A 26,333-nucleotide genomic window follows, 5' to 3' on the forward strand; every position below is an offset into this window, starting at 1 on the left:
ATTTCCGTTAGGAGTGGGCAGGGTGTATGTTGCAGTGATATGCATCATTCCTCTTTCTTATCTTATAGAGATGAGGCACCTGCAAAAAACATATCCATCCAAGGAGTTCAGAACTGCTGATGTTGTTGTGTTCTTCCCTTTGCATGGCCTTACTTAGTTCCTTAACTGGTGCACAAGAAAAAGTGTAACTCAATTAAAAACTCTTGGTGTCTCTACAATAGCTAAGATAGTCTTCTGTTATGAGACAATAGCTAGAGATTTTGTGGGAATATCATAGTAAAGTCACTTAAAAGATGAAGTATGCTATGCTGTCTTTATAAAAATATTCAGTTACTAAGATGAGCAGGACAATTAAGTTTATTTATTTTTGTTTAATTGTTTTTGCTTGCTGGGAAAGTTTAAGTGGGCAAACCCCATTTTCAGTGGAAGCCTGGGAAAAAAGTTCCAGCACATATATTTAAGATACTCATGACAAATTAAATTTTTATAAAGATACATTATGTAGATAGTATTTAATCTGTGGTGACATTATACATGATATTTAATTCCAAGTATAAAACATTTATTATGCAGTTTATGTGCAATATATGTGACAAACAGACATTAAATATGACTTATTATGACATGGGTAAGGAAGGTTACAAATGAACCAGGAACCAGGATAAACCACAAAAACCAAAGATGAAGAATGAGGTCGTACCCAAAATGGAATTTATTGCAGAACAACACAGTCGATTTACCTAGGTTTCATCCCAAATGGACTTCTTCAGATTCTGAAGAAGTCCATTTGGGATGAAACCTAGGTAAATTGACTGTGTTGTGCTGTTGTTCTGCAATAAATTCCATTATGGGTGAGGAGAGTTACAGCAAAGAAGATAGGAATAAATAGTATTGAGGGAAGGAGTGTGAAGCAGTAGTTGGTAAGTGGATAGTAAAGCTAAAAGATAGAGAGAAGCATTGAATAGATGATGAGTCAAGGATAGTGAAGGTAAGAATACTGAGCTACTTACTGACACAGCACCTGGTTATAACAGAGTGTTGAAAGTATTTGAAGGAGATGGACGAAGTGGGAAGGTCAGAAAGAAATTGAAATGCAAAGTGGGGATTTTGGTAGGAAGGAAACTGAGAAGCAGTGGTAGAAAGATTTGTTGTCTATTGGAGGATATAGGTTATAAAGGTATAGAAGTTAAGAGTTGACAAAGGAAAAAAGAGTTGACCAGATAAAAAACATGTGCACAAACATGTGTGGTTTAGGTGTTGTTTAGTAAGGATTTGAAGGCAGAAAGTTTCATGGTGTTTGTTATGTATATTGGAATGGTGTTCCAGTAGTTTAAGTATGTAATGGGAGCTTAGTGAGTCACCTGCTGAGTTAACAGACTTTGTTGTGATTACTAAGAGCTAGTTGGTTGAGTGAAGGCCTCTAGATGGAGAGAAGTGCTGCAGGGTATCTTTTAGTGCTGGACATTTTTCTGGTGTATGTAAAGATTGTGTGCAGTAATAAGTTGTGAAAATGTTAAATACTTAAGTTGCTCAAGCCAGTTTAGTTATTTCAGGGTTGCTTTTAGGATTTAAAAGCAGATTTTTATCTTTTTCCATATTTCGATTGCAGTGAAAGAATGTTGGGCAATATCCTGATGTGTTGGTATTCATGTGGCTGCACACATGAGAGATGAGTCATCAGCATATTGAACTCTGCTGGCAATATATAGCTTATTTCTAAAGTATTAAAGAAAAGAGACCTGATATTGATACTTGTGGGACACTAACACTGACTGGTAGGAAAGAGGAAAGATTTTGTTTCCATTTGGCTGCTTGCTGCTTGTCAGTCAGATAGCTGTGGAATTTTTAATATATGGAATAAAGAGTTTTTACTCATCCAAGGCTAAATTATTTTTAGCTGGGCAATGCTATTACCCATAATCATATAGTAAAATAATTTTTCCATCACATTCTGAATTAGAAAATGCACTTAAGAGACTTGATCTTCATAAATTGGATAAATATGTTTTATGTACATCATTAATCCTCCTAGTCAAACAGATCATAGCATCATGCCTAATTCCCTAAATAAGAGGCATTTATTAAAGACTATAGTACTATGTTTTCCTACAGACTCATTCATAAAGAGTTATGAATGTACTTACCCGAACTTTGATGCAGACAGATTCCAATCAAGCAGCTTAGGTGCTCTGTCAGTCCGTATAAATGTATGAATGTAAATAGAGAAATACCTTTGGAGACATCATTTCCCCATTACAAAAGCAAACTGTAAAGTAGATGCAAAACACAGCCTACAAATACAGTCATTCAAAAAAAAAAAGAGAAATATTTTGTTACCCATCTTAAGAAATGATATTTCTATCAACATTAACATTTAAAAAATTACCTTCAGGTTACAACAGATCTTTTTGTTTGAATATGATGGTTGACAGCCTAATGAATAGACGTACCATAGAGGGCATTTAGAAATTCCACTGGGCAGTAAGGAGGTGATCAATATTATAGGAAATGAACCAACATTCATTTATATAAAGGGTGGTGATGTATAATCACTGTTACAAGTGGATAGCACTTAGATAAAAACACAATCTACACATAAACCTACAATCACATACCCATGTGGAAGGTGTGAGGTTTGTAGATATAAGCATAAAGGATCATACATAACTCTAGAATGTGTTGACAAAAGCAAAGCAGTCCAGGCTAATTATGACTGCAATTTGGTAAGTGTAGTCTACGTAAGTTTACATTTATATCATCAGGACTATGAGTCTGTTTATTAGACATTTTGGAATTGCACTGTATGACCAGATTACTATTTGTGTGCATCCAAAAAAATACACATTTTTTGTTTTAAATCATATCTTTGTAGATTTAAAGGTTGGAGATTTTAAAAGCAAATTAGAGGGGAAGGAAACTTTGAGGCAGTTAAAGAAACAGGCCAACAAATATCCAAGTATAAATGAAAACATTAATGTCAAGGTTTTAGTAACAAAAAAGGCTTAAAAATAAGTAATTCACTGTCATTTTTCCATCACATATTTTTTAATATTTCATTTTTTATATTTGTATAATATATATTTTTATTTCTGTATATATTTTCTACATATTTTCTTATTTGAAACATTTCAATCATGTAATTTTCAGTCATGAGATACACTACATGATTTATTTTACATATGCATTGTTTAGATTTCATTCTGATGAAGTTCTGTACAACATGCTGGACACAAGTCCTTAGTATTGTGTGATTGAGTATACTTTTCTATTTATTTTTAAACAAACCAAGCAGAAACCTCACAGTGTGGAGGGTGTGAAGTTCATCTAGTTCACTAATAAAATTCAAACTTTAAAATACATACTACAAAATAATGAAATAGTAGGTAGTCCACAGCTGAGATAAAAATGGAATACCCTTTATTGAAACACGCAAACAAGTGATCCTAGTTAAGTATAATAAAAAGCATTAAAGACATTCATTAATTTATATATATAATCAGGTTATTTGGAGCAAGGGGGTGATTACAAGAAACTTGCAACTAGTACAAAGTACTAATTCTGATACTTGCAGAGCAAGCCTTAACAAATTACAGGATTGTTTAACCAGGTATAAAACCTTAAACATTGAAGATGCATATTTGGGGGAATGTTTGAAACATGGGATAGTACCCAAAGGTTTACAAGTCTTCAAATATCCGAACAATGTATCAGAAGGAACTGAATTGCATAAAGAATTAATTCCTATTTTTGACAAATGTGGCCTGGGCATTTTAAAAGCTTTGATTTGTAATTATGATTGGGAAATGTTGATTTTAAATGAACAAATTGATGCACTGGATTTATGTATCAAATATGATTTGTTGTTTAGTGTACAGAGTGAACAGGATAAATACTATGGCATTAGAAGTGTGAAAGATAAAAAATGTGATGACATTTTAAAGACAAAATGCAATAAACTGGATCAAGACCTAAGGGAATATAGTAAGGTTAAACAATACCTGATGCCTAAGGCCCAACACAACAGTTTTCTCACTTTTAGAACATATTCGGAGGCATTACAGGACAATAGACAGAATGTAATGAGAATGAAATGGGGTCACAAAACAGGCCAGGTAACAGTGGAAATAACCACAATAATGGATATGTCTCCCCATGCAGATCTGAAAGATTAAGGCAGAAATACAACAACAACCATTTTTATCAACCCCCCCTCCAACAGAGGGGAGGGGGCAACAGAGGGACATACAGGTAGGAGGGGAATTTTACAACAGTGCTGATATTCAAAACACTGCACATGTTTCTAGTTGGCAGGGATTCCATATATTTAATTATAGTTCCTTGGATGTCACAAAATAATTCTTCAATTTATTTATGAAAGGTTTTAAATATATACATATGAAAAAAGGCAACCTATCACGGACAATATTGGACATTAAAATGTTCATTAGAAGAAATAAATTTGGAGCAATTTTTTTAATGGCACACCATTAGTGACATTAAATAGCATGACTCCCAGAAAAAAACAGGACCTTTAATCCACCACTTCATCCACAATTAAAAAACTTGGAAAATGTACTAGAAAATGAACTCAGGAATTTATTTAAATACCATGAAACTAGTTATATCAAAAACAACTTAACTAAGGAAGAAAACACTTTATTGAAGCAACTGTGTACTAATCCAGAAATATGTATTATGGAACCTGACAAAGGAGGGGGAATCGTACTAATGGATAAAATTTTGTATGAAGGAAAAATGCTCTCCCACCTTCATAATGCAGATAAATACAGCGAAGTATCAATTAATGAAATGAACCGCCTATCATAAAATAGATTTGGCATTGAAAGACCTGTTTGATCAAGGTGTTATTGATTTCCAGATATATTCATACTTGGAAAACAATTCACCTAGAATACCATCTATATTTGGTATTCCTAAGGTGCACAAGGATGTGGAGGATCCCCCTTTTAGACCAGTGGTCTCATCAGAAGGTTCTAAAACAGCCCCATTGGCAAAATTTCTGGACTGGAAACTCAAGGACATATGGGGGGGGGATGCCCCCACATCCTTAAAGATTCTTGGGACTTTCTGGCTAGAATACAAGCAGAATATTGTGTGGAAGGCCTTACATTTTTATGTATTGATATTGTTGATTTATTTTCTGTCATTCCACATGACTTAGGATTGTTGTGGTTAGAAGAAGCATTGAGAATGAGGCCAAACACCTCTGAAAATGACATTTTTCTCTGTTTAGAGTTAGCAGAATTGGTCCTTAGAAACATTTTTTTGTTTTTTGAAGGGGAATTTTACTGGCAAGAACAGGGAGTTGTTATGGGGGCCAGTTGTGTCCCCACCTATGAAGATATTATTTTACCTGTATGGGAATTCAAATTCATACATACTTGTCCCTTCTCACACTACTGGAAACTTTATACTAGATACCTTGATGATATCTGTATTTTTTGGACAAGGGATATGGCCATGTTAGAAAAATTCATGAATTATCTTCCTGGAACTATCAGCTTTTTGCAGTTTACACATCAGGTGACATCAGAAAAATGTAATTATTTAGATGTGACTATATTCAATACTGGTAAAGGATTTAAATCAGTAGTTTATAGAAAGTCTACATTTTCCAACACATATATTAGTTATAGTAGTGCACACCCTTACTTCCAGAAAAAGAGCATCATCAAGGGCCAGTATGTTAGGGTTAGTCGCATGACATCTTTGGATTCTGACTTTCAGAATGAATGTATGGCATTGGAAAAAATGTTCATGGATAGAGGCTATCCCAACATTTTGATTAATAATGTACAGACAGAAGTGAAACAAGGGAGAAATGACAAGTATAAACTGGTGTTAGGTTCAGGCCCACTCACTCCCACACAAGGCATAATACAAAAAACAAGTCAGGAAGACTTTGGTAGAGCCTTTGTGACTAATTTTAATGGAACTGCACATTTGATTAAATCTACTTTAGAAAAGGAGTGGAAAAAGTTCTCTGAATTCACGCATTTAGAGGTATTTAAGAACAAACCCCTAAACGTTGTTTTTAGAAAAGGACAGAACATTTAAAATTTATTAGAAGATGCAGCAAACACACAGATATTTACACAAAAAAGGAAGGGGACACATAAATATGGTGCCTGCAACCAATGCAAACACATACTACAAGGGGAAGAGGTATATTTACAAGCAAGACACAAAACTATATATAATAAAAACTATTCTAACTGTAATTCAAAGGGGCAAGTTTATTTAGTTACACATGGATCCTGTGATGCCTTTTATGTAAGAAAAACTGAAAGGCAACTAAAATGCAGAATATATGAAAATCTGAATGATGTGAGGAAAAAGAATAATACAAATGCTTTGTATAAACACACATTAGAGGGCAACAATGCACAATTCTTTTTTTTCTGTAATTGAAATGGTTCCCAAAGAGGCAAGAGGGGTTCCTGGGAAACTAAACTGGAATTCAGAGAAACATTATGGCAGATAATCCTGGAAGCTAATAAAACCCCAGGGCTTAATGATTCTGTTTCAATTCTACCTTTGTTAAAGCTTAGATCTACAAAATTATAGAAGTTGCCTTTTAGAAATTAGTTGTGTGTATACATTATACCTATTTTAAAACGGTCATTTTCTATATTTATTCTGTTCAGGTATTAATTATCAAGTAATTTATTACATTTATTTATATGATTATTCATATTTATATATTTGATACTATTACAACATTATATGTGTATATATTTTAATTAATTGTGGTGGTTTTAATATACTTATACATTTAATTCATTTCTTAGAACTTTGTAATAAATAGTGATATGTTTTTATAGACATAAATCTATCAATTAGTCAGTTAAGGTAAATTGTATAAAAGTATGTAATTAGAGGTGTTTTACATCATGTCTGAAGAAGTTTGAGGGGTTCTTGGATGAAAACGCCTTGTGCAAATTCAATGTTTATGCTTGTGATTAAACGTTTCTACTTACAGCACTTCCATTGTCTGGTTTCTGGTTACTTAAAAATGGAATATCCTTTATTGAAACACACAAACAAGTGATCCTAGTTAAGTATAATGAAAAGCATTAAAGACATTCATTAATTTATATATACATATATATATATATATATATATATATATATATATATATATATATATATATATAAAATCAGGTTATTTGGAGCAAGGGAGTGATTACAAGAGGATGGCTCTGTTAAGAGCAATAAAAGCATTAAACTTGTTCCTTTAATCAAGTCCCCATTCACCCTTAACACCATAGTGTAAACTGAGACTCTGCTACCTTAGAATTGAAACTTAAAATCTAGAGGCAAATTAAAATATATAATATAAGAACAGGTTATTAAAACTAACATACTAAACCAAACTTTATTAATCCAAACTTTAAGAAACCAACTCACTAACAAAATGACTAGTTAACTAAAAAGATCTACCACTAAATATCTATCAGAATACATATTAGCAACTTATAAACTGAAATAGTTTTAACAAAGATCTTTTTCATACCAAATAAATACTTCTTCATGTTTGTGTGTAAAAACCATAGGAGAATATTAATGAGCATGTGTCTACCTATCTTTGCCATTGATGGCTTTTTTGGTTTTCAAAAACTAATTCATTGGTATGTTAATAGTTTTGGGGTACACATCTTTCTAGTCTTAGTTTATTTTATTTATTTTATGTCTCGGGGGTCTTTGCAATCCAAATATGCCCTGCTTACAAAAAAAGTGATGTATCTCGCATAGTAGAGATCCACTCTTGTGTGATGATGTATTTATCATTTTTCCTTTGTTACTCAGCTTACCATTCTTTTGGTTTGTTTTTAACCAAAATACGATCTTACAGATAAAGTTAGCCACAGTGTTCAGGAGGGTGAGCTTGACTTTTGGTTTCATTTAGGAAGTTTTTTCAGTTTATTAGTTAGCACAGTAGGCTAATGTTTTGGTTTGTATAGCAAAGCTGAGGTGTTTTGCCTCATTTGCTGATATTTTGTTTGTATTCCCTGAAGTATCACTGTAAGATAAATTTATTTATTCATATGGAGTCTTAGCATGTGGAGTTCATACATTTGGTTCTTTAGGTTGGGTTTGTCTTCCAAACATCAATACTAGAAAATTAGAAGAGGACTTGTTACTCCCAAATATAGATGTACACATTGCATTTTATGAACTGTTGAGGCAGTCTTTCAGACATCAATTGTCTACAGTTACAGGTAAGTAGGGATATTTGCTTCTTCACAGCAGTTTATACACTTAATGCAGTCATCTGTTCTAGTGCTGCATGTGATCAGTTTTATAATTAACTAAGAGAACTAAAACCACATGTCCAATGTTTTAAGGTTGGTTGTGCCCAAATGGCTGCCTCTAATATTAATTATCAATAATTATATTAACAATTTTCTGGCCATTGAGTTACATCCCAGGTGCGATGATGAAGCTACACAGCTTTGCATTCCATGGAGACTGGACTTGGACAGGTTTGTTTTTCCCTTTCAGCTTGAGCCTTTCTTACTTTTCTTTGGTCCGTTCTATGTGGATGTCTCAGCTGTAACCCCCATGCAGACTTCTGCAGCTTCATTCATTCTCTTCATACTTTCCTCCTGTAGTAAACGGCATGCACAGCTGCATCTTTCAGATACTCACCATGGCCAACATTCAAAACCAAACAAAACAAAAAAATATATGAGTGAGAGAAAAGGGGGCAGCAAAACAAAGAAGGTCACAACTATTCAGAGGCTAATAATTATTTAACTGCCACTCACAAGTATACAGTAGTAAGAAAAGGTTGGGGCAAGCCCCTTTATAAATAGGCAGCTAGCAACATCAGTTGGATAACATCACCTAACTCATTTGTCTTTTTTTTATTTTCAGTATACATAGCTGAGGGTTCAACCCCCCAGTCATATAGTATAGATTGTTTTTTAATTTGCAATTAAGTGGACTTTATTTTTTCTGCAAATTTATGGTAACTGCAGACCTTACAAGTGGTCAACATCTCAGAATTTATTATGCAAATCTTGGGTAATTTACTAAGAGCTTTATTTAAAAAAATCAATTTTAGCCTATCAAGGCAAAAAAAAAAAAAAACAAAACTCATGCATGGTTTCACCATTTACTCCCTGTTTATTCCACACTGCTGCATGTTTTGATTTACATTAAGCACTGGTTACAATCCCTGCATGCGTAGACATGTACAAGTCTGTAAAAAAGTTAGAAGGAAAAAGGCAACGTAATACAGCATAACAATTGAATTCAGGCAGGCAACATCTCAGTTATATTGGTTTACAGAGACAACTACTCATCCTGAAACTGTTTATTTTTTTAGGGATGTCATTTGTGGGTGAACTGAAGTCCAAACGGGACACCTTCTTGGCACAGGTGAAAGTGATCTCTGATGAGTTTAGTTGCATACAACTCCAGCATGAAGCAACAGCAGACTCAGTTCCAGGTGATGAAGACAGCCAAATGCAGGGGGTCACCAGAATGAAGCTCAGGTGGGTAAAGGCTCAGATAAGGAGCATATTATTGTTAATGGACAGTAGTGATTACAATCAGGGTTGAATGTATAATTACAAATCACTCAGCAGGGGAATATTTAGGTCATTTTTTGATTCCTAGTCTGAGAAGGGCAGAGTTAGGCTTTCTAACATGTTTTATAGGAAAGCCTGAAAGCATCATAGCAGCTGGGACTACCAGAAGGTATGTCAGATTTGGTATCCATAGACACATTAATGGAGACCTCTGTTCCTCAGTTGCCACATGGCAACTAACAGTTGCATGGCTTATCTGAGCTGAGGATGATGTAGGGTCAGAGTTTGAGGATGACAAGGTTGGCAATCATTGCTCATATTTGAGTCATGTTTTGGATCATAATACTTATATGTCAACATTCTGGAACTTGCTGACAGTGGTGGGGTGAAGTGCATCATACATGTGGATGAAACAGGGTCTAAGGATCTCGCAGGTACATTGGGAGTCATGGGCAGGAAACAACTAGGTAAGGCAAGGGTTGCAAACTAAGACAATTGGGTGTCTAGATTTGTCATTTTTATGGCAGTGATTTTAGAAAAGGATTCTCAACAAGACTCATACCTTTTTTCATATTTTATCACCATCTGGAAAGCACAGAAGTTTAGGGGAGACCTCTCATGGATGTGGCATAATAGAAGTCCAGGAGAATGAAAGCAGTTAACAGATCCACAAACTAGTAAGAATGCCACGTCAATACCTAGTTTGGTGTAATGACCGACAAGACTAAAATAGCAGTTACAGTGGGATACAAGAAGTGCAGAGGCAAATTAAAGGCTTGAGCTTTTAATGATGGTACTTGTACATGGCAGTCATGTTGTTTTTTCATGTTTGTTCCTCCTGTGGTAAAGGCCATCCGGCAGTTATTTGCTGAGTTATAAAAGTGTAGTGCCAAGTAAAGTCTGTCGATGAGGGAGTTTATGGTAGCCCTTTCCTACTTTCAAGCCTGCAGTGAAAGGGGAGTATTCTTTTTGGGCTGACTGAGGTAACACATTATTTCATTGCTCATTGCGGAATTAGCTGGTTACATTCTCCCATCGATGTATGAGTTGCTGAGATTTTATTCTGACAGGCTAGTGAGATCAGAATTCCTGGCAAGCTTTCAGTTAGTTTTTTTTCTTTAACAACTAGCATCATCCCTTCTATGAAGCTAAGTCAAAGCCTTCGGTTAATACTGCATAAAAGTAACATACTCAACAGTTTGCTAAAAGAAGAGACTGAGGCAGGAAGGCAGGATTGCAGGCTCCTTGCATACTCTTCTATTTCACTACTTTAAGATTTTACCATTGCAGTTGGTTCCCAAGAAAAAAAGAGAACCAGTGCCATCTTATCCACAACCTTTCATTTCTCTCAGGGTCTTCAGTTAAAGATGGTATTGATGAAAGTGAGACTCGGGTGCAATGCTCATCCCTGGATGATGCCATCAACATTATAAGGAAGTTTTCTCACCTATGGCTTGGGAAGCTGGATATTGTGTCTACTTTTGATTTGCTGCCAGTCAGAGAAGAAGACTGTCTGCTCCTGGAAATGTACAAGGTAGTCAATTTTATTTTGACATGTTCATGTCCATGAGATGTTTAGTGGCATGCAGTGATCCAGTACAGCCCTGCACTGGGCATGGCAACAGAAAGACCCACTGCAAGCTGAGGTTCATCATTTAGACTATTGTTTTTAATCATTGGTAATAGTGATGAATGAGCCAAAGAAACAATGCTGACCTTTGTTCAATTGTGCCACTATTTAGGTGTGACCATAACAGAGGACAAGAAGGAATTCCCCACCAAGTCACTGTTATTTTTTTTTTCCTGGGCTTAGAAATGGATGTTCCCTTCTCCTATTGAGGGCTTCCAGCAGAGATAATATTCCTCTTGCATGTGAGTTTATTCATTTTTGCAGCAGCCAAGAAATCTAGAATTCAGCAGGTGATTGAGTTGTTGGAGCTTCTCAACTTTGTGGGTAGAGCAGTAGCTCCAAGTAGAGGTTTCACCAGGGCAATTTTTAATTTAATAAAACACACCACTGGGTGAAAGAACCAGAAGAGTTTAAGATGACATATACATCTAGATGTTCTTTCTCAAAGAATACAATGAGGTATTCTTTTGGCAGTGTCCGTGGACTTCTTCTGGAGCTATGCACTTTTATTGTTTATTGATGTAGCTGAATGAACAGGGATGGGAAGCATTTTCAGATCCATTGTATTTTCACTTGTTGGAGAAAGATAGGTAAGACATCACCCTCCTGGAGTTTATGCCAATCAAACATCAAGTTCCAACATATTCAAAACAGAAGTAACACCCAAAATCAAGAAGTGTGAATCTTCTCTTTTAAATGTGTTTTTTTGCAGAAAGGGCAAGGCCCTGAGCACCCCCCACACACACACACACACACAATGAATGTATAGGTATACAAGCTCTGAGATGACCATACTTTGGAGAAAATCAAATATTCCAAGAAACGGTAGTCACAGACTTTGTATAAATAAGTCCATTTGTTGGTCATTCATTGCCATACTATGATATGCACTAATGTGGGTCCAGACTATGTAAATGGTTACTAAAATGTGTTTTCCACTCAGACATCCAAGTGGTTATGCAGGTGCTTTGCAAGAAATCAGTCATATCCAAGAGGATACAATCATTGCTCAGAATGTTGGTTTTCATTGCCTTCAATTTAATCTTTCATTTTCTGTGAGTAGATATCAGGGAAAAATGGCATAGCTAAGAGTCTTTCTTGAGGTAGTCTAAGTAAACTAGAGGAAAGGGAAGGGTAGGAGTATCCTTTCAGAAGCCTGAAACGTGATGAGCCAAGGAGTAGATTGGTTCATTGCTGAAGCAGCAGGCGCTTGACTCTGGCTAGTGTAAGTCAGTGATAGTCATACTTTGGGGAAATGGTAATGAAGTGGCAGATGGAACTGGAGATTGTTTGGATGGTGGTAGAGTTTCTTTTGGAAGCAGATACTAGAAGAGGTAGGCAGTAGTCAATTTGGGCTACAAGTATCCCTTTCTTAATAACATTTCTTGCTAGGCAGGAGAGGAAAGAGGAGCTTTTGTTGGCCCAGAAAAGTAAGGAGTTTATCATGTTCCATGTTTTTCAATATGATAGTAGAAGTTAAGTGAGTGATCAAGCACGGCTTCTAGGTATGTGAAGATGTTAACCTGCTCAATGGCATTATTAAGGTAGTCAAGAATCAGAAGTGAATTGGGGTTGTTCTGCCTTTTAGTGGAGGTTCTGATGAGCATAGTTTTAGTTTTTATTTTGAAGTCTGAGGAGTTAAACAATATTTTTTATTATTTATGTATGTATATATATATATATATATATATATATATATATATATATATATATATATAATATATTTGCTGTTGAGGCAGTTAATCACAGAGAGGAAATCTTTTAGCCAATCATGTTGAATTGAGTGGATTGTGTGATTGGAGTGGAAGATAACCCTGTCATTGATGAATAGTAAAATTGGAAGTTGGAGAAATTTAAGCTTATTTATAAAATAGAGAAAAGATAAGAGGATGGTATGGAGCCTTGTGGGTCTCCTTTATGTAAGGGAGTGGTGAATAATGTACAGTTGTTAAACTTTACTAAGGAATGCCTGCTGGAGAGGTAATTTTTGAAAAAGGGAATAATGACAGGGATTACTTCAGTGTCAGTGAGGTGGTTTAATAGGTTTGGGTAGTCATCCAGGTCAAAGGTTGGGTAGTCATCCAGGTCAAAGGTTTGGGTAGTCATCCATGTCAAAGGCTCTCGTAATGTCTAAAAATATGACTTTAGTAAGGAGGCCTTTGTCCACAGGTAAACATTTGTGATCAGTGAAGGTGTGCAGTAGATGTGCTGTACCTGGAGCAGATACCATGCTACGTCAAAGTGAGAAGCCATTACTGACTTATGTAATGTGAGAGTTAATTATAGACCAGTTTTTTTAAGATTTTGCAAAAGTAGGCAGGATGGAGATTTGGCTGTAGTCACTAGGTAGTTTGGGGTTGGATTTTCTGGGGAGAGCCAAGAATTTTGCTGTTTTTATCATGTATTGGACATACAGTTTTGAGTCAACAAAGGCTGTAGACATGTAGCAAAGGAGTTACAATGACCTCCTTACATTGGAATATGAACAAGATGGAGAAGGTATCTGTCCCTACAGGTGAGTCTAGCCTTAGGTTTTTAGGTAAATGTATAACACGTTTGTGTGCAATCTTTTATAAAATAGAAGAGGGGAGTGTAATTGGAAGGTAAGGGAGTGAAGTACGTGAGCTCACGGAGGAGAGGGTGTAGAAGGGATTATTAAAGACTGAGGTTGTGAGAGAAGAGGAAGTAGAGAAAGCACTGGCTGAAGTTTGATGACCTGCTAAACTGTTGACCTCTGTCCAGAAGTGTTTAGGGGAGTTTAAAAGGTTTGAATGACGTGTTCTCATATGATGGCTCTTATGATATGTAATTGCATGCTTAGACAGGTTTCTGAGGAGGGTCTTGTGTTGTTTGGTAAAGGAATTTATCAGACTTCCAGGAGTGCTATGCTTTGTCTCTTTGAGATAGGAGAGTTTTGAGATCAAAAGTGAGTCAGGTGTTTTTCTTGGGCTTGTACAGTCTTGTGAGTGTAGTGAAGAATGAGCCGTGAAGATTACATGGACGTTGACTGAAGCGCTGGACACCATCATTAGGATCTGAAGAAGAGAGTATGGCCATAATTCTTGACACTTTTTCCCAGCATTTTGGACATCCCCCACATTCTGTTGTCCCATGTTGATGCATGCAGGTTACAATGACAGTTGGCAAAATAGAAAAAAATATTATTAGCCAGATTGTTAGAAGTACTTTCTCAGTACAGGCATGCTTTTCCTGACGCATTCCTTGTGAGGTCAGCAATATTTCCCATGATTTGTGTGGACGGGTATCAGGATTCTATCAGCAGCAGAGATAATCTATACATTTCTCACATACAGAATATCCAGGTCCACACTACTGCTGGGGTGTGATATTTTTGAACATTGCATTTTCTCGGTCAGACTCCATAATGATGGTACCCAGAGCTTTTCTCCCCGGGCCATCCGCTGAAAAAGGACCTGCATCCAGTCAGAATTAATCAGTAAATAAAATAAATAATAAATAAAATAAATTTAGTTCCAGTCAGATGGAATACATTTATCAAATGTTAGGTTATACATGTTTAAATTGCACAATTCTTTCTGTGTTCAGAATTTCTTCAGTGCTCAGAGGCAGCATAGAAATTTATTCAGTTACTTTATAAACATGTAAGGAGTATTTTCAGGACAAAATTAAACTAGTATTAGACACAGAAACTAAAACTATTTTAAAAATCATAGACTTCCTTTCTAATATAAATAATATGTTTGCCTTACAAACACAAGGTGGTGGGTTTGAGTCTCGCAAGGGATAATTGGCTAGGCTTAAAATGGCTTGGAAGGGCAGTTAGCCTAGTACTAATCTATGAATCTATAAAATATATATAAGATTATTAGAACTGAATTCATTTCCCCTGAATTATCATACAGTAATTACTCAACAAAAATAAATAAAGAAGAATTTTCTGAGGAAAGTAAGAAACTTTCTTTAAAATCTGTAGGAAAATCCATGTCTTCTCTATACTGGAAGATTTATACATGGAAATGTTTACACAGAGGTTCTCTAACACCCCACAAAATTGCTGTTATATATAAATCAGAAAAAATAAAATGCTGGAGATGCAGTGAAGCCCATAATGCAGATTCAGTTCATATGATCATAGAATACAACACAGAGCCATCTTTATGGACTGATTTTAGAAGCTTTTGCTAAGCATTGTGATCCGATAATTTACTATTACAGTTTCCTTGATTTTGTTCAATGCCCCAATCCCAGATGTTATTCCAGCATTGCAAATACCTCTTCTTTGGTCTGTCCTAGCTATTGCTAGGAAAGTTGTAACTAAAAACTGGAAATGCAAAACTACTCTCTCTTTTACTAGTGAATCTATTTTTCTAGACAAATCTGTTTGAAAAAATGAATTATTGACCATATAAATGAGAACTAGAAATATAATTTATCAATATGGGTCTATATTAGATAATCGAACTTTCAAAAGTTCGACTGTCATATGGTCGGCACCATAGGACCGAACTTTTAAAAGTTTGAACATCTAATAAAAAAAATAAACTACACAAATAACCTACCAGAAAATTTTAAGAATGGGGGCAAACACCCTTGCACTGCCCACATCCCCTGCTCTTTAAATATACCAAATCTGAGATTGCAGTACAATGCAGAAAAGGGAAATCTTCCCATTCACCGCTATACGGAGATCTCCGTTAAACGTTCAAATTTTCAAAAATTCGATCATATAGTGTCGACCATATGACACTCGACCTTTTGAAAGTTCAATTATCTAATATAGACCCCATCAGTACATAGCCTGGCAGAAATCTAATGATCTATTAGAAAAGTACTAATGGTTTATGCATATAATTCTTGTTATGGACTTTTGTATATAGTTTTGTTTTATTTTGTTTAAAATTGTTGAATTATTGTTGGAATATGTAAAATCAAATAAAAACATTTTAAAAAAAGTTATTGAGTTACCATAGTATGTGACTGGTATGGGATGGAACTCTTAGTTGCATTCTATAACTGTAAGTTGGTCGGATTTGGTATTCATTCTATAAATTGTAAGTTATTTGAGTTTGGTATTCAATTGTTTGTGCTTGGACAGTCTGAGCAATTTAAAGTATGGAAACCACAACCAGAAAACAGGGAGGGGGACAGGTAATATGTCTGGTTGGTGATTGCACTTGGACAGTTGGATGATTTCAGGTCAGTGAACATTTATATATGCTGTCCCCCAGCAGGAGGGATGCCACAAGGCATGGTATGCTATGCTATAAGCCAGATGGGGGAGGGGCAGGGGTGTGCTACCTGAATGATACTGTCACGGTTTATTCCATTTAATACAAAGTCATTGCAAGTGGCTGGGTTGTATTACATTCAAAGAAAGGGTTTTGCAATTTTCAATAAATGGTTGCAATTGTAAATGTGAGTGTGTGTATTTTGTGAGTAGACTGGGGACAAACAAATTCATTACATGTCAGAAATCACGTATTTGGTTTCACCCCTATGGCTGGTTTAAGATTTAATAAATTCTACAGAATGGAATATAAATCTGCTGTAATAAGGAGGTTTGAATCAATAGAATGTTAACACTGATGCCCTTCCTAGATGTTTTGGACATCAGCTAAACTGGAGCATTGTTTGCCTAGCCTCCAAAGGACATAATAAGTTTAAAAATTCAAAGTAGTTTCCTGTGAGCATGACACTGCCACACAATAATATAACTGATTTGAATTTTCATTTCAGTTATCTGTTTCAGTTTAGCTAGTAAAAGACCCCAAGAAGAGAAGGCTAGCAAATCACTGGTAGAATGCATTCCCATTGGGTGATCTCTCTCACTCTCTCTCTCTTTCTCTGTTATCCTTCTAAGTTCCTTTTTTCTGTGTCTATTTGTAAAAATCCTAACGTATACATATATTTAGCAATAATCACTGTGGCATAGTTTGACTATGTAATGATGAATGTTTTGCCACTTACTGATATGAAATAACTATGATATAGAATAGCAATCATGTTTATCATCATTTCAATTATCCTTTATTAGTATTAGTAGTATTTGATACAATAAAGAAATGTACCCAAAGTTTCTGCATTCATAACCCTGATGGAAAGTGATTTACTAGCAGAAATGGTGGCAGTATGTATCCGGTATTCTACTATCTATTTCTGTAAGTCATAAATCAGAGGTAGCATGATTTAAGTGGGAGGTAAGCTAAAGTTGTATATTTGCATTTTATGGCATTATAACTGCACCTCTCATTAACAGTATATACAAATGGACATTTTGTTTTGCAGTACTACAATTTTATGAAAGTTTGTATGAACAAAGCCTTAGAATGCAACACCTACTTTAGCTGGTAATCTAAAGTTAACCATTTTGTTTAGTAAAATGACATTATGCATAATCCTTTAGGCAGTATAACAAAGACATATAGGCAAAAAGTTTATGCATATAAGCTGCATATGCCTGGCTAAGGAAGTGTACACCAAAAAACACACGCAGCATTTTAAGTAAGTGAATTAAGGAACGTAAATATAACAGAACATAGTTGTAAAATATCTTTTCCCCATGAGTATGGTTCATTTCCAAGGAATTCTATACTGCTATTAACTTAAGTGTCCATAATGATAATAAACTGATGAAAACACATCGCAGCCTATCCTTTTGTGCTGTTGCATTCCTTATTTAATCATATAATGTCCTAACAGGGGGTTTCTTATTTATACAATTTTGATTCTTCACCTAAGGATTTATTCCACCTATCACTGTGTGCCCTAATGAGGTGGAATTTTATAGAATTTCTCCAACTTCATACTGATCTTTCTGTACACAGAACAGCAGTAGTCTGTCTTGCTACTTATTTTGATAACCTGTGTAGAGAGTATTAGCTTATGTTTTCATAGTACCTTTGATTTTTTTATTCCTCATTCCATATCCAGACTTTCATAGACATTTTCTTGCAGTTGCTACAGACTTTGGCCAGATAATTTTCTGAAGAGTAAGTTTGTCTTTATTGCTTCAACTCCTTCAGTGTTACTCCCTCCCTTCCTTCTAGAGTTGCTAGTTTTCCTATCATTCATGTGTAAGGTGCCTCTCATTTGGAAGTGACAGCTGATATGATTGGCAGGTTCTACTCTCTGCTGGACTCTTAGCTATGCTGCTTGATTCATCTAAAGTGTCTTTTATTACACTCATAGATACAGATAATATAGGGCTATTGCACTCTGCAGTGCATGATTCTCCTGTTTGAAGTCTACAATAACCTGTGGAGTATGATGCAGAAGCAAGTGAGCGAAAGTCTTTACCAAAATAAAATACTTAATGCACACCAACATGTGCAACACTGACATGTGCAACACCGAGGAGGCTGAATATGACAGTGATACTTCATTATATGAGAAGTAAACATTTTGTGTGGCAATGAATGAATCACTTTAACACTGTGAAAGAAAAAAAAACATTCTTAGTATCTCTTAAGATATTTGTATGACAAGGCAAAAACAATCAGAAAAAAATTAGAGATAATGTAGATTAGCTTAAGTGTGACAACAATATATGGAATGGGATGCGTAATATGCAGATTCACTTTATATCCTAGAAATACTGAAATGTCGAAATTCAGTATTTCAAAACTATAAAGTCAAATTTTTGAAACGTAGAAAACCCAGAAGCGGGAAATTCAAAATCTCGCACACCAGAGATTTTGAATTTCACGCTACTACTGCACACACACACACACACACACACACACACACACACACACACACACACACACACACCATCCTCCCCACACACAAACACAAGCTCTCTACTACATAAAAGCAGGGGAGCAAGCTCCCCTGCATCCGCCACATCCCCCTACCTAAATATTCTAACTCCGAGGTCGCACTACACACAAACACACACCACCACACAAGCTACATTCTGCTCTCACACACACATCACAGCAACAAAACACACTAATGCACACCACAGCCCCTACACAAAACCATTAAAACACACAACACTTACCTGAATCCATAACCACAGTGGAACCTCAGAAGCACGAAATTCAAAACCTCTTGTTTTCGAGGTTTTGAAATTCGCGCTTCTGAGCTTTCCGTGTTTTCAGGATTCCACTTTATGGGCTTGAAGTACTGAATTTCGACATTTCAGTATTTCTAGCTTTTAAACTGAATCCGTAATGTGCACCTTATGCTTTTGTGCACCATGAACTAATGAATTTCATAATGATGGCCAGGTTTATTACATCTGTTCTTCAAACCTTTCATAGTTGCTTACCTGAAATTAACAATATTTAGTTATAAGCTTTGTGAACAGCATATCATGCAGGGATGTATGAGTAAACACATTTGTGCCAAGAATATATGATTGGTGAAGCAAGTATAATATCTGAATTTGATTTTAGATTGAAGTTATTCATTTAAGGTTTGGTTACATCTATTTTATGTCTTTTTCTTATATTGCATTTTGTTTATCTTTTTGTTGACTAGGGTCAGTTAGAAAATAATTATTTTGCAGGTAGTGAATAACATCCAACTAATTAGTGAAAGGAGCTGAGAAACAGAATTCCTCCTAACTACAAATATTTAGTGAAGTATTTATTTAGCTGTAGTGCTTGTCTGACTTGCTGTCCTCTGCCTGACTATTGCTGATCTCTGTCTGAATTTGATTTTAGATTGACGTTATTAATTTAAGGATTTATTCATTTGTGTGCTTCTATTTTTTATCTTTTTCTTATATTGCACTTTGTTTTTGTTTTTTTTTTTGTTTGTTTTGTTTTTGGCTAGGGTCATTTCATACCTCCCAACTGTCCAAAGTTTTGAAGAATGTCCAGATTTTTGCCTCATATTTTTGTTGTGTTACTCATAAAATTTTAGTTTTCTGAAAATCATTGGTAAATCATTGAGGACTGAAGTCAAACAATAATGATAGGCATTTGAGTTTCAAACTTCATACCATTCAGAAAATGTATGCTAATGAAAAACCTATTATGCTGTCAGCTTTGTAAGTTTGTAGTGGCAATATTTAAAAATGATCTTTAATTTTAGTCTGTTGCCCCCCACCCATTATTTATGGTTTTGTCCAGATTTTTTACTCTAAAATGTTTGAGAGATATGGGTCAGTAAGAACAGAATTCTTTTGCAGACACTGAAAATTATCCAGCTAATTAGTTGAAGGAGCAGAGAAATAGCATTCCTCATTTGACTACAAATATTTAGTGACATCTTTATTTAGCTGTAGTGCTGATTTGAGTTGCTGTTCTCTGACTGACTATTGTTGATCTATGTATGCATTTGATTTTTCCCACCCATCCGCTCTTCTGCTATTGCACTTTTGTTAACTTGGTGGCTTTTTAGTTGCCTGCTCCTACTATAAATCTAATTTTGGACACTCACCCAATCCTATCTCATCAGATCATTTTGTTGAGCACTGAGAGGTCAGCTGGGAAGCCCCCCCCTTAGTCTCTTAAACTTGAATTATCTTCTGTTTCTTCCCTTCGCACTTCTAAAAAACAAATCACACTTTATTTGGCTGGTTTTACTGTATTTGTGTTTCATCCTACTTTTTTTAGCTTTATGCTGCATGTTCTTAAAGTGTTCAGTTGCATTTAATGTGCTGTGTTTATTATTGCTTGTTAGTAGCCTGATTATATTGTAACTGTTATTCTAAGCCTCTTAGTTTTGATGTACTTGGGCTTCAAACTAGTTATCTTACATAAGGAAGGTTTCTAGTCTACACTCTTGCAGCAGGAGAGGTAGCTTATACTTTTCTGAGTCAAGAATTGCTGATTGAAGGCTTATTGTGCCTGTTATTCTTAAAGTGACTTAGTTCGGGTTCAAGAGCTTGGCTCCAGGCCAGTTACTTTACTTTAAGAAGGTTGGTGGTCTACATTCCTGTGGGAGAAAATGGTAGTCTCTGCCCCTCTGTAATGGGAATTGCTGGTTAAGGCTTATTGTCCCTCTTTTTCTAGGTGTCTTAGTTCTGGTTTAAGCACTTAGGCTCCAAACCAGTTACTCTAAATCAGTTATTTTACATTAAGAAGGTTTGCGGTCTACACTCTTGTTGCATTACTGCCTAGACAGATTGTGTATTTAATTAATAGAGCCTCTAGTTTGCACATAGCTGAGTCTTGATCATCAAGTTCATTTTCTTATTGCCTTATTCAATATTTAAATTTCCCTCATTCCTCCCTAGTAGATTAGAAACCATGGATATGCACTTCCCAACTCTCTCTACGACCAGTCTGGTTGAGATGGGTATTCTGAGGCATTGTAGCAATTGCCTCATGTACACTGACATCCTGCTTATTCTTAATACAACAGAAACAGCATATGAGAGGTATAAATACACTTTAATTCAGAAGGCAAAAGTATCTCATACAACCAAAACTAGCCCTATAGAGGTTATCGGTGAGACTTGCACCATATCTATTGCACAAACTAAAGACTCTACACAGAAGACAACTTATGTTGTGGCACTTAAAGTTAACCATCCTAAACACTAAGACATCCTGCACAGTAAAATCAATACAAGCACTCTGTTAAAACATCACCCACAGCTACACATAGTAGCACTGTATCCAGTGCCCCAGGTAATAAGCCCTTAAGGCAAACCAACACACAGCCAAATTTCCTAGTCATCAGTGATTTCGAAATGAGGCACATCAATGATCCCCCTCACCAGACTGAGTAAGGAGACAGTCATGGTTAGCTGCCTTTGTGGGGGCTAGGATCTGTCAAGTCACACAGGCAAAAACAAAAAAGGTTCACCAAGCCATTATAAAATACTAATTAATTTTAAGTGCTTTCATTCAAAAACTTGGATAAGAACCATTACACATAATTTAAATAGTCTGTACCACAATCATGTGAGGTAAATTAACCGATAAAGTTAAATCTCACTCCATATTAATATAACATACATTGAAGCATCTTTCAAAAAAAAACATAAAAGTAAAAGCATCACAAATAGTTCAAATAAATGTACTTAAAATAGGATTTCAATTTCAATAAACAAGAAATTGTAATCATGTCATTAATCTCAGGTGGCACAGTTGCATTAAGTTTCACTTGCCACCAATACTCTTGCTGCTCTAAAATTAGCTTCCACAGCCCACCCCCTGGGTTATACCCTATTTGCTCCAGGTAGCAAAATTTAAAAGAATTAGAAAAATTACAGCTAATATGTTCATATAGGGCTTCATATTTTTTTTATTTCTAATGTCATATAAATGCTCATATATTCTCTCACTCAATTCACGCTCTGTCTTCCACACATAAAATGCGGGGTATATCTGACAAGTAACTAAGTATACAACTCTTTAACTATTATAGTTAAATCACCTTCTAACTATTAAACTATTACTTAGTGGGATTTGATGGCACTCCAAAATATGCCAGCAATAATTACAGCAACCACATTGGGTCATCTTATATACTGTCTGATGCAAGTTGTTCCCAGTATGCTCCAGGATATTTTCAAACCTCATACCTTTTTTTTATAAATAAAGGTACTGCTCTCATTAAAAATAAAAATTTCAGTTTTCAACAGAATCCTGATGAAATTCAACAATATATATATATATATATATATATATATATATATATATATATATATGTGTGTGTGTGTGTGTGTGTGTGTGTGTATATATATATATATATATATATATATATATATATATATATATATATATATAAGATATAATTTCCTCCCTCACTAAGCTAATTGTGTAGTACCCCTGGTGATGTGTGCAAGCTATGGGTCCCACTAGAAATAAATACAGAAACAGACTTTATAGCCAATTGTGCCAAGATCTGACATTCAACAACCCTGCAAAATCTACTCGTGTATCAGCAATCTGCCGAACTTCCATCCCCATTGATTTCAATAACTTTAAACAATATTGTGCCAATGTCTAAAATTCAACAACCCTGCAAAACCTTCTCATGATCAGTGACCTACCGAACTTCCAGCTCCATCTATTTCAATAACTTTAAACAATATTGTACCAAGGTCTAACATTCAACAACCCTGCAAAACCTACTTGTGATCAGTGACCTGTCGAACTTCCATCTCCATCTATTTTAATAACTTTAAACAATCCAGGTGTCAGTTTGATTCACGTTAAACAATAATTTTGACTAACCCTACCTCTGCTATGCATCAACAGTCTGCAATAGTCCCCCAGAAACATTTATTCACTAATGTAATCTCTAATCAGAATCCTCCACTTTAATTTTTGATACTGTCCTCTGTAACCTAATTCTCTAACTGGACTTTTGGAGCCTGTATTCCTTTCCCTCATTATCTAGATCATCATTTATTCATCACTAACCTCTGTATTATAACACGCAGTACCTCATACCTCTCTTCCAACATCTTAAACTTCCTTTCCCCCTTACCCTGTCCACTTATGCTAAAGAGAAAAAAACTGTATTCTCTCTTTTCTACATTGCACTACATAGTTTTTTCAAACTTTAGCTCACCTTTGTGATTGTTCTTGATGGGTCCTTCACGTTGAGTCAGGTCCAACATGTTCCTTTCGCCTTCACTATGCTCGGGCTTTCTCCGCTCCCATACCTTGCCCCTATTCCCATCCACCCCTGAAACATCTAGATTTATCTTAACCAAACCACTCCCACACAAAATCCTTATCCAGTCAATAAAGAATCTCTCAACTACTACACGACATAAGTGCAGAACTAATTAGCATCATTCTAGTCCGTAACAGACATAATCATAAACCTAACTAAATTATTCAAGACGTTACTTAACCACTACTAACATATTCCCTCAAGTATCTTACCACTAGACCTTACAAACATAATTCATCATCCAATAACCTACCACAGATCTTTACTTCCTATCAAATCTTTACATCTATACTAATGAATTAATATTCATCTCCCCAATCAACCCATCAGTACCAAAGTGTTACTCCAAGATATCATACTCCTTCTACTTCTCTTAACAGCTGCCCATTTAACTGCTTATCACTCCCACCTATGTCTGCCCCAAGTAAGGTACACAATCACATCCATCAACCTCTCTGCCTTTCAAATTACTTGCCTAGAAATATCACCAGCTATTCTAAATACAACTAACTTTGACCACCTACATCATAAAATCCCCCTCTTAAAAAAAATACAGAAATATCTCTTATGGGCATCATAAACGCGTATCCAAACTTGTGCACATGCCAATAAATATAGCCACTAAACTCACAATATGTGGAGATATACACCCAAATTCAGGTCCAAACTACTTCCCCTCAGTCCCCCCTCAACTGCCAAATATACCTAACCTACCTTGTACAGGGTCAGACTTTCTAAATCCAAATCTCAAAAATGCAGACAATAAGGTTCATGAACTACATGCCACCCTCTCCTATTACTCCCCAGACTTATCTGAGACTTGGCTGAAACCTCACATATCAAACAAAGAAATCACCCCTCCAGGTTATAACATAATTAGGGCAGATCAAAAGGAGAAAAAAGGTGGAGGAGTAGCCATATTATTTAAAAATAGCCTTATTCTGCAACCAATACCTCTCAGTATACCAAATTTAAATAATGAATTATTACCACAACAGCAGAGATACCACTGACTAAACTCCAACTCAATCAGAACAGAATAAGCACATAACTATCATAACAACCTGTAGCCCACCAAGCAACAATATTCCTACAATAGAACACATCCTTCAATACATCTCAAATGCCACTGCCCAATAATCTATCATCATGGGAAATTTCAGTACTGACTGGATGACTTGTAATTCAGAAAACCCCAGTAATCATAGCAACCTTTGTGGTTTCAAATAAATTATCCAGTATCCTACCAGAACAGATAAAAAATCAAACAGACAGTCCATTCTAGATTGGGCACTAAAAATAATCCTTCCCTTTACCAAATCACTGGCTGTCTACCCAACAATCTCAGTGACCACTTGCCAACCTATCACCTCAGACAACATATGAACCCTATAAGATATACCACTTACCACCAAATCCAAAATAAGAAAAACTTCACCCGCCAAGACCTTATTAACATACTAACAAAAAACAACTGGAATCCCCTTAAGAATCTGCCCCTTGATGCCACAGTAGAATATTTCAAAAACAATTTCCTTAACATCTTTAAAAGTATGGCACCTCTTAGAACAGTACATGCTAAGGTAAATTATACACCATGGCTAACTAAATAAACTAGAATCCTCCTTAAACTAAGGGACAATTCTTGGAAATGATGGCTTACTACCAAAACTTAAGCTGACTGTACCACTTATCAAAAAATCAGGAACAAGGCAAAACACCAGATCAAACAAAACAAAACAAATATTACACCGATCTACAATGGAAGCACCAAAAATGCCCACAAAACTTCTGGAGTACAATCAACAAAATCCTCCATCCTGGACAAACTTGAACCCATCCCCCTAACTTACCAGATGGCTTAGATACCACCACAGAACAATTCAACAAATATTTCACTGAAAGTATTTTATCCCTAACCAAAAGTAACCTGAGCCATCTATCAACAGCATCTAGACAAACTAACAATAGTAGTAATACTTTCTCATTCCATCCCATCTCCACAAGTACCATAGAAAAACTACTAAAGAAACTCGAACCTACCATGACAGCAGCTGATAACTCTCCAGCTGAATTCCTAAAAGTAGCAGCCAAAGCCATTTCCTAAACTGTATCAATACTTCTTAATCTCTCCATAGCTGAACAAAGTGTCCCAACTATTTGGAAAATTTCACACATAATACCTTTACATAAATGCGGTAATTCAACCGAACTCACAAATTATAGACCTATTGCTATACTGTCCCCACTACCTAAATGTCTAGAACAATGCATCCACTCTCAACTTCTGCAGTATCTCATTACCAATAATCCACTCATCAAAACACAGCATGGCTTTAAGCCCTATCATAGCACCACAACTGCCCTTCTCAGCTTCATGAACAACATTAATCAATTCAGAAACAAAGGGGAAGTAGTATTATTGGTCTTTCTAGACACGTCTAAGCCTTTGATATAGTTTCCTACCAACAACTACTGAATGTTCTCACCAATCTTAACCTCAGTCCCTCTGCTCTTCCATGGTTCAAAAGCTGCCTTACAGCCACCAACAAGCAGTAAAGTGGCTCCAAGAC

This window comes from Protopterus annectens, chromosome 1.part2 (genome assembly GCF_019279795.1).
Source record: "Protopterus annectens isolate FY-2018-M chromosome 1.part2, PAN1.0, whole genome shotgun sequence".
NCBI classification, from domain to species: domain Eukaryota; kingdom Metazoa; phylum Chordata; order Ceratodontiformes; family Protopteridae; genus Protopterus; species Protopterus annectens.